Here is a 15687-nt window from a genome sequence, read left to right as displayed (position 1 = left end):
AGATCCATCGGTCCACGACCGGGCCACGACAGACAGTCCCGATGACGTCAGCGGTGACGTCACCTCCGGCGGCGGCTCGGGAGCGCAAGCTCACCGGCGATCGACGGCGCGGCGACGCGAACGGAGGGCACCAGCACGTAGAGCGCGACACGGCGAACTCACCGGTGACCAAAGAAGCGGCGGAGGAGCAACAGACGGCGCCGGCGACGAGGAAGAAGCGGCGACGGTCTTCGGGTCGACGGTGACGGCGGTGCTCCGGCAGTCTTTAGCGACGACGAAGGGGTGGACGGGGACGGCGACGACTTGGCGATCCCGATGGTGGCCTTCCCCAGTGACGACGACAACCGTAGCGACGGCGGCGCACGGCTGGACGAACGGCGGCGACGGCGGCGCAAAAGCTCACGGGGCTAGGGCGCTACACACGGCGGCGGGCGAAGGAGAGAGTGGCTGCCGGTAGAGGAGAGCTCGGGGATCCTTTTATAGGGGCAAAGAGGCTCGGGGAAAGGTTAGGGTTCGGAGGAAAGAGACCGATCCGAATCGACCTCGAATCCACGAATTTCCAAAGCGATTTAGACGATGATTCCAAAAGAGAAAAGGTGGAGGAGATCCCGGAGATCATTTCCCCTCTATTGATTTCACCGGAGAAGGAAAGACGCGGCCGAATTTGGAAGGAGACGACGGCGGCGCGGCGCTAGGGTTTCGGGCGGCGGCGGCCGGAGGAAGACGACGACCCCGACAGGCGGGACCCACCTGTCAGCGAGAGAGAAAAAGGAGAGCGGTGGCTCGGCGGACTGGGCCGACTAGGCCGGGGAGGGAGAGAGAAAGAGAGAGGTTTTGGGCCGGCTTTCGGCCCAAAGCCAAAAGAGACTTTTAAAAACCTTTTTCAATTTAAATTATTCATGAAATGCAATTCCATTTATTAAAAATACTTTCTCGGCTCAAATAAATCCCAGAAAAATCTAGGAACTATAGAATCAAGTAAAGTATTTAACAAAATTTTATCTAGCCCAATTTTATATTGAGATTTAACAAATTAAAATTAGATCTTCTGTTTTAAGCTTTTAAGATCATTTCTAATTATTCCTTTTAAACAACAATTTATAATTTAAGGATTTTTAAACAAGAAAAGCTCTTAACAATTATAATTAGATCATTATTGATCAAATAATTACTGAACTGTTCTTTGTATCATTTAGGAATTGAGCTCTGAAAAATCCGAGAAAATTTCAGAGAGTTGACTTAATCATGGAGAATTTAAAAATTAAATCCATCCATGCTTTATATTTAGGAAATTTTATTTCCCATATTTAACTTCACTTGTAAATTATAGAACATTTAATATAAATTCTATTATTAATTTATTAAATAATTTATAAATCCTGAAACGAAAATCAGGATGTGACAAATCTACGCCCCTTACAAAGAATCTCGTCCCGAGATTCGGAACGGCTAGAAAGAAAAAGGGAATAGGTAAACTGCAGTCTATCTTATTCCATAACTCCGATAATTATTCTAAGGCTTTAAAGAAAACTACTGCCGCTTTGAAACTGGTGGCTGAGTTGTAACACTTGAAGACGCAACTCTTGAAGACGCAACTGGCACTGCATTGGCTCCTGTGACGACAATGTTGTTGACTTGCGGCTGCTGATGCTTTGGCTTCGGACACTCTCTTGCAAAGTGGCCTGGCTTGTAACAGTTGAAACATACCTGCTGCTCCCTTCCACTACTGTTATTCTCCTGAGACTGATCCTGCTGAACTGGCACCGGCTGATTAGTTTGCTCGATGTTAACTTCATTGCTTTCATTAGTCTCTAATTTGATCTCACCACCGATGTTCAACTGTTGCGACTGTCCTTGACCAGCGGAAGAAGGTTCACCAATTTGGAGTGGCTTGATACGCTGCCTCTGGCTACTACCTTGTGCCTCCCGGAAAACAGTCATTTTCCTTTTACGGTTATCCATCCTGTTCTTCTTGTCTTCAAGTCGAATTACTTTGTCAACCAGCTGCTGAAAATCAACATAGTCATGGGAGATTAACGTAACTGACAGTTCATCCTTTAAGCCTTCCAAGAACTTCTCCTGCCTTTCCTCGTCAGTACGCACATCTTCTGGAGCATAACGTGCCAGACGGTTGAACTCATGAAGATACTCTGCCACGGTACGATCCTTTTGCTTCAATGCCCTAAACTCACGTTCCTTCAAAGCAACAACTCCTACAGGTATGTGTGTCTTCTTGAATGCTTCCGTGAACTCCGCCCAAGTGATTGGTTGCCCTTCTGCTCTGTTCATCCGGAAATGATCCCACCATTCTGATGCAGGTCCTTGCAACTGATGTGAAGCGAAAACAACTTTCTCCTGATCCGTGCACTGGAGCAGTTCCAACTTCTTCTCAACAGCGTGTAACCAATCACCTGCTTCTACTGGGTTGGTAGTGCTAGAAAAGGTAGGTGGCCTCACACGAAGAAAATCAGCTAGCTTGTTCTGCGGCGGTGGAGCATTGTTGTTCCCTTGGTTGAGCTGGTTCTGCATCTGCTGTATCATCATATTCATTAACTGAGTCTGTTGAGCAAGAACTTGAGCAAGAGTTGGGTTCCCTTCATTGTTATTGTTTCCACTTCCATTGGCGCGAGTGTTCACCATCTGTTGCATATTAGAGAAGATAGAAGGAGAGGGGTTATGTCACGCCCGGAATTTCTATCCAAAATTCCAAACGCTTACATGTGTGTTAAACCCTCGTCCAGGAATCAACCGAGGCACACAATGACAAATTAATAATAGAGTACAAATAATTAACTATCGAATATTCGCAAATTAAAATTATTACAGAGGTAGATAGTTCCTCTCAAAACAAATAACATTCTACGCAGCGGAAAACAAAACTATGACAAACTACGGAACAGCTATGGCGACTCCACTCCACAGGCATCTTAACCAAGAACAAGCCTAACCCTCCAGATCATCACCTTCACTGAGATACTCCTCTTCTGATGAATGAATATTGCAAGAATGAGCATATGACATACTCAACAAGCCACACAGCAAATATGCAAGTGCACAGGATAACAAAGGATGGCATAATATAGCTCATTTGCAGAAAATAGCATTTAACAAATATTTAAGAGAATAGTAAAACAGTTGTATAATTAATCAATATTAAATAAACACCATACAACACACCCATGTTGCATAGGCCCAACCACATTTGAACAACCAACCCCAGTTGATCAAATCAAACCTCCAAACCAGGAATTATCCATTCCAAACCAGGAATTAAATTAATTACCACATTATTACCATTAATGAGTAGTGTGAGACTAATCACGAAAAACATTGCTCAACTCACCCATAACCGCGGGTACGGCTATTCGAATAGTTTAAACTCTGATCAGAGGTATACCACTGTACCCACAAGACACAACCCCACATCATGTCACCATGTGCCTCAATACCACCACGGTACCTCGGAAAGGAGTTGTGACAATACCCCTTGCACAACATAACCCATTACAGCGCACCTTTCCTGGATCATAATTACCCCCCTTTAAAACAAGGCATGGACTCCCCAGCGACCCCCATGGACTTCTCGCCACTTCTCAGTCGGGCGCACTATAATGAATCACGCTATACAAAAGATAAAGCCGTTGCCCACGCTGGCTTGTGGTTGGCACGATAAATGTTTTACAACAGTAGCTCGCGAACCGGTCCTTAATTGTCATGAGCACAACCATCAAAACCATATGCTCACAACCCACCTTATCCAGGTTTTAATTATTAATTAATTAACATCACACGATTAACCATCGTGAGCTACCATTGAATATAACCCTAATTAATAATAATAATGTGACATAGTTTATAATTAACCCCTTTAATTAGCTATGTTTCTAGGCATGGCTAAGCAAACATACACATAGCATTTAGCTGAACCAATCCAATATATAAGGTTCATGCTAATCAAATTATAACCCATAGGAAAATAAAGTCATCTTCGGCCTTTAATTAATTGGGAAAGGTTCACCACCCGATGACATTCGAAAACAAATGCATAGTTGAAATAAAATAATAGCTTTAAACGGGATCAACATGCTCAAAGGGTTGTTTGGGATCTGTGTGACTTGCCTTGGGCTTCCGCAAACGCTTCGGAAACTTCCTCAACGGAAACGCTCTCCTCCGGAACGTCGGAAACTAAAGCAATTAAAAAAAAATCAACAAAACAGTACAAAAACAAGCATAAACAGTACATGTGGATATTTTTAACATGTAGATCTTGATTTTAGAAGAATTTAGAAACTTGAACCACCTAAAACGGATCTACGGTTATTTAGTTATGATTTTCCGAAGTTTTAATCTATTAGAAAATCGGGAAAAAGAAAAAGAAAAAGGGGATGATGACGTCATGCTGACGTCATGCTGACGTCGGCAATGGCGGCCGGCTAGGGTTTGCGAGCTCGCCGGAGCTAGGGCGGTCGGCCGCGGAATTGGAGACCATCTACGCGTAGAGGACATCGAGGCGAACCCGATGGTACTCACCACGACGACCAACGACGCACGACGACGGCCGGCGACGAAGAGGAAGGCAGCGGCGGCTCGGCTTGACGGCGACGAGGGGGCTCCGGTGGTCGGCGGCGAAGGAGAACGGGCGGCCGAGCTTCTCCACCCCTTGGCACACCTCTTGGCGATGGCGGCAAGCGGCGGCGACGGCGGAGACGGCGGCGCGACACGGCCGAAGGATGGCCGGCGGCGGCGGCGGTTAAAGCGACGCGGCGCGGCGGCTAGGAGGCACGGGAGAGGACGAGAGAAGGGGCAAACGGAAGAGGACGACGAGGGGAAGCTATATATAAGCTTGGATTGAAGAGATCGAACTCCAAACGAGAGGAATCGACTCGGGAAAGATTCAAACTCGATTTTAGGGATAAAATCAAAACGAACTCGATTCGGATCAAATCCTCAACGATTCTCTTTGATTCTTGGGGGAAAAGAAAGAGGAGAACGAGAGGATCAAAACCCCTCATTCAATCGGACTCGAGGAGACCGGATTGAAGCGGAATCGGCGGCGCAAAACGGCGGCTCGGGCTCGGCTTGGCGGCAGCCGGCCGGAGGTAGGGGACGGATCCGACAGGTGGGCCCCACCTGTCGGCCTCCACGAGAGAGGGGAGCGGGCGGCGGCGGCAGCTGGGCCGGCGTGGGCCGCGCGCGGGGAGAGAGAGATGTTGGGCCGAATTCGGCCCAACGACCAAAGAAGGGGTTTTTTGAACTTTTTAAATAAAAACAATTTGTGAAATGTTGTTTCAATTATTAAAAATACTTCCCTTGCTCAAATAATTCCCAGAAAATTCTAGAAAATATAGGAGCAAGCATTGTATTTAATAAAATTTTATCTAGCTCATTTTTATATTGAAAAGTTTCCTAGAAAATTAGGGTTTAGCTTGTAGGCTTTTAAATTAATTTCTAAAAAATGATTTAAAATGCGCATTTTTAATTTAGTCGATTTTTAGGGCGTGACAGGTTACACTAAAGACAAGACCTTAACCAGTTTAACACTGATCTGATGTGTGTAGACCATTATATTGTTCAAGTTGATTAAGCAAGCAACCTAGTATAGTTACACGCTCATCACTGAACTACTCCAATGATGGGAATGCAACCATACCTACACACAAGCAAGCAACAAACGTTCTATCCTACTAACTATTCTTCGAGGACACTTTGGCGGCATAGGTTCTAAGGTAGGATCCAAACTTCATTCCATCTTGACCACTTGGCACTTCGGTCCTTCCTCGATCCACTTGACTGACCTCCATAAGTTGACCACATCAACGTCTTCTAGTTTCAACAACTAGTTTTAGAAATACTTAAGTTGAAAGCAGGAGGGGAGAGGATGATAAAATGATTTATAGAGAATTCTAGAGAAGAAAGAAAGGAAAATTTTCACAAATCATGTTTTCGGAAAATTAGTCCTTAAGGTTTGACCATTTGGCTTATCCTACAGTCGAGATGGCTCTGATACCAACTTGTCATGCCCGGAAATTCACTAGTAATTTCCGAACTTATTTGTGCATAAAATCCTCGTCCAGGAATCAGCCGAGGTACACAAACTGACAATTTAATATACAGATTCATCAAATTAACTAAAACGATAAATACTTACTTATGAGGCACTTAGTCCTCATCATGAAGAAAACTGCAGCGGAAAATAAAATCTAGCGAAGCTCCGGCTCCACTCCCACAAGCAGCTCAACTGGGATATAAGCCAAACGTCTTCTCCTCATAGATCCTTTTTCTTCAACTGAGGTTGATTGATTATTGCAAGAATGAGCATATGACATACTCAACAAGCTACACAGCAAATATGCAAGTGCACAAGGATACCAAAGGATGGCATAAAATAGGCTCATTTGCAAAAACAGCATTTAGCAAAACATTTAAGAGAAATAAAACAGTGGAGTAATTAATCAGAAATTTTAATCAACACTGAACAGCACACCCATGCTGCACAGGCCCAACCATTCTGAACAACCATACCCGGCTGTACAGATCTAACTCCAAACCAGGAGCTAAGCAAATTATTACCAGGTATAACATCCATAATTATTGTGAGAGGTGTGAGACTAATCACGAAAAATATTGCTCAACCCGCCCATAACCGCGGGCACGGCTATTCGAATAGTTTTACTCTAGCCAGAGGTGTACCACTGTACCCACAAGACACAGCCCCACAACATGTCACCATGTGCCTCAATACCACCACGGTACCTCGGAAAGGAGCTGTGACAATACCCCTTGCACAACACAATCCACCACAGCGCACCTTTCCTGGATCATAATCACCCCCTTATAAACAAGGCATGGACTCCCCAGCGACCCCCGTGGGCTTATCTCCGCCACTTCTCAGTCTGGTGCTCCGCAATGAATCATGCTATACAAAAGGTAAAGCCGTTGCCCACGCTGGCTTGTGGTTGGCACGGTTAATGTTTCACAACAGTAGCTCGCGAACCGGTCCTTAATTGTCATGAGCACGACTCTCAAAACCATGTGCTCACAACCCACCATTATCAAGTTTTAGTTGGCAAGTAATTAATTTACCAATCATGATTGACCATCGTGAACTATCATTAAGCCATCATTAAATAATAGTGAGTCACAAGTTATCCCAATAGTGTGCTAATGTTTCTAAGCATGACTAAGCAATCATATCTAATATCTAGCTGAACCAATATATATAGCTCAACTACTCAAGTTATAATAACCCAAGGTATCAAGGAATAAAGTAATCAATGCAAACAGGCCATAACAAAGGAATAGATTCACACCACCCAGTGACATTCGAAAATAAATGCACAGTTGAAATAAATAGAGAATTTAAATATAGGATCAACATGCTCAAAGGATTGTGTTTAGGATCTGTGTGACTTGCCTTGCAATAATCGGTCTTCAAATAATCTTCTTGAACACTTCCGACGCACTCGCGAACCTTCGCAACGACGGAAACGACAAGCTAACACGCCAAAACAAGGAAAAGACTAATAAAAACCAAATAAACAATACATGAAAAGTAAACAAACATGTAGATCATAATTTTAGATGAATTATGAGACTTGAACGGCCTCATTCTGACTTCATATGAATTTATTATGAATTTTACAAGATTAAATCTAATTAAAGCCCATTTAAAAATAATTAAATAAATTTAATTCAATTCATGGATAATTTTAATATGTAGATCTTTATTTTATACAACTTTTGCAACTTGAACCACATTAAACTGAGTTACAATGAATTAGTTATGAATTTTCAAAGATTAAATCGGATTAAAACACTTATATGGATTTTAATTGAATTATGACGCAATAATGAATTATTTTTGAAAAGGAAAAGCAGGATTATTGCGTCAGCGGCTAGGGTTTGTGGTGGACCGGTTGCACGGCAGCGGTTCACGGGAACGGACAGCCGAGATCCATCCACCCAAAACGGACGGCCGAGATCCATCGGTCCACGACCGGGCCATGACAGACGGTCCCGATGACGTCAGCGGTGACATCACCTCCGGCGGCGGCTTGGGAGCGCAAGCTCGCTGGCGAACGACGGCGCGGCGACGCGAACGGAGGGCACCAGCACGTAGAGCACGACGCGGCGAACTCACTGGTGACCAAAGAAGCGGCGGAGGAGCAACGGACGGCTCCGGCGACGAGGAAGAAGCGGTGACGGTCTTCGGGTCGACGGTGACGGCGGTGCTCCGGCGGTCTTTAGCGACGATGAAGGGGTAGACGGGGATGGCGACGACTTGGCGATCCCGACGGTGGCCTTCCCGAGTGACGACGACAACCGTAGCGACGGCGGCGCACGGCTGGACGAACGGCGGCGACAGCGGCGCAAAAGCTCGCGGGGCTAGGGCGCTACACACGGCGGCGGGCGAAGGCGAGAGTGGCTGCCGGTAGAGGAGAGCTCGGGGATCCTTTTATAGGGGCAAAGAGGCTCGGGGAAAGGTTAGGGTTCGGAGGAAAGAGACCGATCCGAATCGACCTCGAATCCATGAATTTCCAAAGCGATTTAGACGATGATTCCAAAAGAGAAAAGGTGGAGGAGATCCCGGAGATCATTTCCCCTCTATTGATTTCACCGGAGAAGGAAAGACGCGGCCGAATTTGGAAGGAGACGACGGCGGCGCGGCGCTAGGGTTTCGGGCGGCGGCGGCCGGAGGAAGATGACGACCCCGACAAGCGGGACCCACCTGTCAGCGAGAGAGAAAAAGGAGAGCGGCGGCTCGGCGGACTGGGCCGACTAGGCCAGGGAGGGAGAGAGAAAGAGAGAGGTTTTGGGCCGGCTTTCGGCCCAAAGCCAAAAGAGACTTTTAAAAACCTTTTTCAATTTAAATTATTCATGAAATGCAATTCCATTTATTAAAAATACTTTCTTGGCTCAAATAAATCCTAGAAAAATCTAGGAACTATAGAATCAAGTAAAGTATTTAACAAAATTTTATCTAGCCCAATTTTATATTGAGATTTAACAAATTAAAATTAGATCTTCTCTTTTAAGCTTTTAAGATCATTTCTAATTATTCCTTTTAAACAACAATTTATAATTTAAGGATTTTTAAACAAGAGAAGCTCTTAACAATTATAATTAGATCATTATTGATCAAATAATTACTGAACTGTTCTTTGTATCATTTAGGAATTGAGCTCTGAAAAATCCGAGAAAATTTCAGAGAGTTGACTTAATCATGGAGAATTTAAAAATTAAATCCATCCATGCTTTATATTTAGGAAATTTTATTTCCCACATTTAACTTCACTTGTAAATTATAGAACATTTAATATAAATTCTATTATTAATTTATTAAATAATTTATAAATCCTGAAACGAAAATCAGGATGTGACAAAGACCTCGACAAATTTGGAAAAGTATGCAAAGGGGAGACCGGATTTGGCGGGACTGCTGCGGCGGCGCAACAATGGCTAGAGGTGGGAGACACACTTGACGCGTGGGACCGATGGGTCAGTGGGAGTGGTTAGCTGGGTTGACTAGCTGGTTGCGAGAGTAGATGGCTTTGGGGATTAAGGGCGAGAGAGAGAGAGAGAACGGCCCGTCAGGAGGAAAGAGAGGAGGAGGGTCAGAATCGGCCCGAAGTTGTGGGAGGGATTTTAATTGCTTTTATTTAAATAATCACTGAAATGATCTTTCTTATTATTAAAACTAGGTGATTCCCCACGCTTTGCTATAGGAATTAATAAGCAATTTTCAGTATACTATTTTCGACAATTTAGATAGTAGTTAAAAGAAGAAAATAATGAAACATGAGGGTTTATCAGTACTTATCATAAAACAAATGATTTAATGTGGAACGTATTGATAAGTATATGTTAAATATTATAAAAATGATAGATATATTTGTTAAAATATTGAAAATGATGTGAGGGGTGATGATTAGATATACTTGCATGTTGATTTGTAGATTTAAATAAATTATAGATGATGTTGTATGCTTGCATGAGGTTAAATACATAATTATTGCTAGTGGATGATGATGTGGTATGGTTGCATATTGAGTTTTAGAAGTTAGTGGATATCAACTTTATAGTAAGATAAGATTAGCAATTAAGCTCTCAAAACTCCGAAAAAATTTTTAGAGAGTATGATTAACCATGGAGAATTTTTTTTAAAAAAAAACACCAATACACAATGTATGAAGTAAAATTTTATTTCTCATATTTACTTCACTTGGTACATTTATTGCACTTTATAATAAATTCTAGAAATAGTTTATTTATCTCTCAAACCGTAATTTGGGTGTGACATGGACAAAGTCTACCGAGGAGGAAGGCAAAGAGGCCGGTGGAATCGGCCTTGTGGATTCTTGAGTCTTATAGATTTCTTTTATTGGTTGTCTATTAAATGATTTATTCTTCAAACTAGATGATGCCCCGCGCTTTGTTGTGGGATATATGTTATATATTGGAGAAATAATGAAATGATTTGGATTAAAATATTATGAAAATGATTTGAGAATGATGATTTAGCATGTGTACGTTTAGTTTTAGAATGAAATAAATTATAGATATAATTGCTATATGTTTGCATGTTGAGTTTTGTGTGCTTAATGGGTTGATGTGGCATGTATACATGTATAGTAGGAGTGCTAATAAATACTATACTTGCATATTGAGTATTAGTTGTTTATTGGGTATTAGTTTTATAGAAAGAAGGGATGTCTCAAATACTTCTTACATATTTATATATGGATTTGCTACAAAGATGTCGACACATTTTTTTGTTAATCTCAGTTAGTTTCTGTCCGTTTGATTGCTCCACTTACTGTCGACGTTTGATGTCGCGATTCCGGTATTTGCATAGTATGGGGATCGTTGGTACTAGGATATATGCGAGATTGTAGTAAAAGATGGTGATGAGGATTTTTATACACGTTTGGGCCCCTGAATTGTCAGGTAATAACCCTACATCCTGTTGGCCGAAGCCGGTCGTTGCTCTTATTCACCATAATCACACCAGTACAATATTTGGGGTAGCCTATCTAACTGTTGTCGATGTGGTGGTCTGAAGTGCTGACTCGTAGTTGATAACAGGTTAGTCTTCCTCCTCGAATCCGTACCCGGCGAGATCAGAGACAGCGCTAGATCCCTACAGCCTGCTTCCATAGGTACCGGATAGGGTCCTTCTAGGCATATCTCTGATGTTGATATCTAGCGGCTTGTCTTGGCGTATGTTGTGGCTTCTGTTGTCCCGTCCAAGGTGGGTGTGTCCCCTCTCATCCTAGGGGGTCTTGTATTTATACCCATAGGTGTCCCCTTGTCCAAGTAGAACTAGGGAAACCAATATGGATACAATCCAAGTAGTCCTTGTCGTTTCCATGTAGAACTCTAGTTGTCCTTCCTTATCCGGAACTCCCTCCATACCCGAGGTCAGTTTCCGTATAAGACATGGTATGTGATGGGTCCTGCTGAGATTTAGTCAACTACTATTGGGTATGTGGTATCCATAACCCTGACACTTACAGATACAGATGTGAAAGACATCCGAACTTAACATTATATTTGTCAATTAAAGTGAACAATTCAAATCAAGTAGCAAGCATAATATAGAATCCAAAGCCTCGAGTAAAGGATATTGGGGACATTGCCGGGTCTTTAGCTTGCCAGTCAACTTCAGTCTGAGATGTGCCCGTCAAACACATGAAGGCGGCGACCAGATGTGTTACACATTCAGGACACTTGACATAACAGCTAAAGTTCTACGACATCCCAAATATCCTAAACTCTTACTCATGTGAAGCTAGTTCTTAGGATGTGCACTAGCTTCACACTTTCAACTTACGCAATGATACATAGAAGAAAATACAACTAAGATAATTAAAAGTCAGATTACAACTACTTTAATTATACATAGACCGACCGGCCAAATAATTAGAGATACGCGGAAACTTGGCTACCCAAAACACAAGCAAACCAACTAGGGGATTGTCATCTTTTGAACCAAGTCCTAGAAGAAGTGGTCGAATAACACGCATCACTCAACTTAGACTAAGTATACAACGTGCAAAAATGGATATTCCAGTACAACAAGAATAAATATTGTCGGAGGGTGAACTCCTCCACCAGGGAACCGTGAGGCCCCCCTTTTTTGGTTCGACCGGGGGCAGCGGGTGAGATTCGAGGATTCGGTGAGCGAAACTGTGTGATCTTAAGGGGGTCAGGCCCCTCCAAGACCATGAGATAAAAGGGGTTTATACAGGTTCGGGCTGCTAAGAAGCGTAATACCCTACTCCTGTGCTTGGTTGATTGTGTGTAGAACCCAAGTGCTTGAGGTTGCGAGACCCAAGTATGAGTCCGCTGAGAAGTTCCTCCTCCCCCTCCTGCTAGGCATGGTCCTCCTTTTATATTCTAAGGGGATACCACATATGCTGCGAGTGCTCCCTCGGGAGAAGGGAAAGTATTCTCTATATTAATTACATGTCTTGTGCCTTAGCCCAGAAGCTATCTACACGTCGGCTGCTGCGTGGGGTCCATCAGATCATGCGAGGCGCCCTTGTCATTCGCCATTTAATGGATGAGGACTTCCGGGTTCTCGTTCACACTAGAAAACGAGACCCCGGGTCAGTTCAGAGTGGTTGGACTAGCTCTGACCGGGGTAAGAGGCTATGAAGCCCCTCATCATTATGATGGGACGGGACGGAGCACGCCGCTCGCCGTCTGACACACTGACAGGGCGGGGGCACACAGTCGTCATCCCATCGGTCATTTGACCGGTTACAGACCGGTCAGATATGTAGCACGCCACATTAAAAGCGGCGTGGCATGGCTGCATAGACCGCTTTAAATGCAATTAAATGGGCATTAGGCGCGCCCACCTAACCCTGTACACGTCAGCTGATACGTGGAGGGGGTCGGGGCAACTCGACCCCAAGCTGGGAGGGGGCAGCCGCCGCTTCACCCTGGGCTCGACCGCCCTCGGGGGGAGCCACGTGGATTTGGGGGCAGCCGCCGCTCCACCCTGGGCTTGACCCCCCTCGGGGGGAGCCACGTGGGTTTGGGGGCGGCCCGACCCCAAGCTGGGAGAGGGCAGCCGCCGCAACACCCCAGGCTCGACCCCCCTCGGGGGGAGCCACGTGAGCTTGGGGCGGCCCGACCCCAAGCTGGGAGGGGGCAGCCGCCGCGACACCCTGGGCTCGACCCCCTCGGGGGGAGCCACGTGGGTTTGAGGGCGGCCTCCTCCCTCTAGCTGGAAGGGGGCAGCTGCCGCTCCACCCCAGGCTTGATCCCCCTTGGGGGGAGTCACGTGGGTTTGACGGCGGCCTCCTCCCTCTAGACGTGATTCCCCCGGGCCCATATCACTGACAAATACATTAAACAAAATTAATGTACTGTCAAGAGCACTATGAAATCTACATACATGAAAAGCTCTAAGTCAAGGAAGGCTATTTGTTGTCTCAATTTTCAGCATAAAGCCAATTTCGGTTCACAAATATTTTGCAACATATTTAAGGAAAACATTTGCAAAGAGTAAAGCATATTTATATAACATGGCATGGAGATCAATATAGATAAGTATAAATCCTTACTACCCAACCGGTAGCAAGGCCACAACTCACACATATCATTGTCATTTCAAATCATTCATTTCCAAAAGCATTTGTAAAACATAAAAGTATACCTACATTACAACACTATGTTGCTCATGACCGTGAACACGGCTAATCGATTAGTTTTTAGAACTCTGCAGAGTTTGTACAACGTTAACCATGAGATGTGAGTCGCTCTAGTTTGTCTGGTACTTGTCGGTACCACCACCACCCTACATGTTGAGTACGGTCTACAGGTCACAATGAAGCCTTTACATTATATAATGCCTAGCCTTGCATCAGTGAAGGCAAGTGTGACTCCATCCTAGGCATATGACCTAGAATCATTAGGTGGTAGGCCCACACCTTAAACCTAACACCGTGGCAGCGAACACATTCGTTCCCCTACGAGATGCTATACCGTTGAATTGGATAGACTTAGACGCCCATACCGTGAGGCGGAACTCGTCCCCTCACGGATCACACACACATGTAGGGAAGTCGTTCTACAAATAATCATCACCCACACACCATGGGTAGTTCCTATGAATCATCGCTAAGACTAATTCATTCTACTACGGCCTCTATATGTAAGGCTAGACATTATGTCAGGGTTATGGATACCACATACCCAATAGTAGTTGACTAAATCTCAGCAGGACCCACCACATACCATGTCTTATACGGAAACAGCCTTCGGATATGGGAGGAATTCTAGATAAGGAAGGATAGATAGAGTTCTACATGGAAACGACAAAGACTACTCAGATTGTATCCATATTGGTTTCCTAGTTCTACTTGGACAAGAGGACACCTATGAGTATAAATACAAGGTCCCCTAGGAGGAGAGGGGACATGGAACAACATATAAGCCAACATGCACCAAGACAAGACGCCGGATATCGACTTCAGAGATAAGCATGGCTAGTCCCCTACGGTGTCTACGGATACTGTCAGGAGAGACATAGCGTTGTCTTTGATCTCGCCGGATGCGGATTCGAGGAGTAAGGCTACCCTGTTGTCGACTATGAGTCAGCACTTCAGACCGCCAAGTTGACAACAGTTAGATAGGCTACCCCAAATATTGTATTGGTGTGATATGGTGAATAAGAGCAACGACCGGCTTCGGCCAACAGGATGTAGAGCTATTACCTGTAAGATAAGGGGCCCGAACCTATATAAAAATCCTCGTCCCCATCTCTTTTATTACAATCTCACATATATCCTAGTACCAACGATCCCCATACTATGCAAATACCGGAATCGCGACATCAAACATCGACACATTAAATAACTTAATTGGCCAAGGCCACCCCATAAATAGCACATGTGGATGTACGGTAAATATGAGTGGGTGATATGAAGTTCGATCCTTAATTAACTTGGATGAACACTCTCCCTATCGGTATGCAACTACTACCATATGCATATCACTTGCTGTCCAAGCCTAAAATTCACTTTAACACCATTTTATTTCACAAATACACAGAACATCACCTTTGTCCATAATGTTTAAAAATGTCTAAATAGGATAGTAAGTCATCCATGACCATGATACATTTGATTCTAGGCATGGCTAAGCATTTGCATTTGTCAAAAATCATGTTTATATTCATATAAGCACAAATAAAGCACTCTAAATATTCCTAAGGTTCAAATCAGCAAAGTGATGGATTTTTAAAAGGAATTCATGCATGTTTAGGATATAACTATGATTTGTCATTTTGGAGATACCGATTGTTTGAATTATGCTTGCAAATTTACAATAAAAAAATTTAGCTCGAAAACATGGGATTCAATGTTCAAAGGAAGGGCAAAACTTGCCTTGATTGATATATGACCTCCCTGGGATCAGCTATAATACTAATCTCCTCACCAATATAAATTTGTCCACTAAAAGAAATTTAGGTAACAAATAAATACCAAAACATGTACAAATCTAAAATGCGCTAAAATACACGAGTTAATTACTGTAGATAGGGCTGTGTGGATAAGATTTGTGGTGAAGGAATTTCTATTTTAGCACTTTGCATTTGTGAGTTATTAATTTTCAAAGTTTAATACTAGCACTAGGCTAATTAAGCACTATTAATCCTTTGGTTCATTTTAG

Source organism: Oryza sativa, chromosome 8 (genome assembly GCF_034140825.1).
Source record: "Oryza sativa Japonica Group chromosome 8, ASM3414082v1".
In the NCBI taxonomy this organism is placed as follows: Eukaryota; Viridiplantae; Streptophyta; class Magnoliopsida; order Poales; family Poaceae; genus Oryza; species Oryza sativa.
Note: the sequence above shows the minus strand (reverse complement) of the source record.